This window comes from Triticum dicoccoides, chromosome 5A, assembly GCF_002162155.2.
Source record: "Triticum dicoccoides isolate Atlit2015 ecotype Zavitan chromosome 5A, WEW_v2.0, whole genome shotgun sequence".
Taxonomy (NCBI): Eukaryota; Viridiplantae; Streptophyta; class Magnoliopsida; order Poales; family Poaceae; genus Triticum; species Triticum dicoccoides.
This window is the reverse complement of record NC_041388.1, coordinates 204876080-204877470: the sequence shown is the minus strand read 5'-3', so window position 1 is coordinate 204877470 and position 1391 is coordinate 204876080.

Genomic DNA, 1391 nt, shown 5'->3' with positions numbered 1-1391 from the left:
TCGCAAGCAGCCAAGTGCCTTCTTACACCACTTGTGCCAACATCTCGTCCGGCTTGAAACACTTCATGATAGTGCTTGCACTGAGCATTATCTTATGACGATAAATTGGTTCAAAATCTCTCCAAACAGCAGAAGTTAGTCTTCATGTCTTGTGGACTCTTAATTGGCAAGCAAAAAAATGTCAACTCACAAGAACATTTTAAACTTGTAATTACATAGAAGTGTAATTACAAGAGAGAAAAAACAAAGCCAACTCACCACGTGGATGATTAATTTTTGAACCTCCAAATGGAGTGGTCATCAGAGAAGGGGATCCTAAGATAGAGGGTGATCTCACGGACGGATTTTTCTCTGTTCTCCAAAGGGGAACTATCAATCCCCATTGAGGGAGACCTGCCCCTTTTTGAGGCTGCAACTCTTGCTAGAAGCCCACGGGAAGATCTCCACGTGTTTGCCACCGGTGAACTTACCAATGGAGATCTGGCCGCTCTTTGACTATGTGTCATAGGCGGAGAATCTCGTATCTAGATAATAAAACACCGAAATTCAGAACATGCTATCAATTTCAAGAAGGTATAGAAGCATATTTGTGTTATAGAGTGAGGTTTAATAGAGGAATCCGAAAAGAATAACCTATAGCTCCTCTCTTGTAGCTTCTTGAACAAATTTAGAATAGTTCATCGAACGAGCATGTTTCCTCTTCCCCTGCAACTCCTCCTCCTAGTTTTCCCCCTTCTTCTCTTGCTTCTTCCTCTTCTCTTCTCTCTTCTCTTTCCTCTTCTCTTTCCTCTTCTCTTCCAGCCTTTCTTTTTGTCGCCTTATGCCTTCGTTTTTCCTTCTGCCCATCTAATCTGTAACGCAAGCATAGGGGGGCAAAAAAAATCAAAGAATACAAGTAATGTCACGGGGAAACATAGGAGGACCAGATACTTACTTCCTTTGCTCATCGATAGCATTCCACACATGTTGTTCCTGCTCCATGGCTTCCCACTTTCCAGCTTGCTTGTCGATCATCAACACCATCTGGTCGTCGACGTCACCCATGGTCACTTCCATCAAATCTGCATTGAATGTCGAATGAATGCTAAATTTAACTAGCAATCAGAACAAATGGACGCAAACGTATAATTATTCTATTTGCTTTCTTCAGACATTCTCACACTTCAAATGTTCAAAAAACTTGCATATGAATTTATTTCATAGAAGATCAGACTCTTTAACATGGCCTAAATTCACACATGACAAATTCACAAGTAGTAGCAACATTCACAAGTAGTACTACAGTAGTTTACACAACCTGATCTGCAGCTACACAACATTCACAACAACACTATCCAACCTTAAGGCTCAGGAAGACCACAATTCACAAGAAGGATCTATGAACTGTCCCG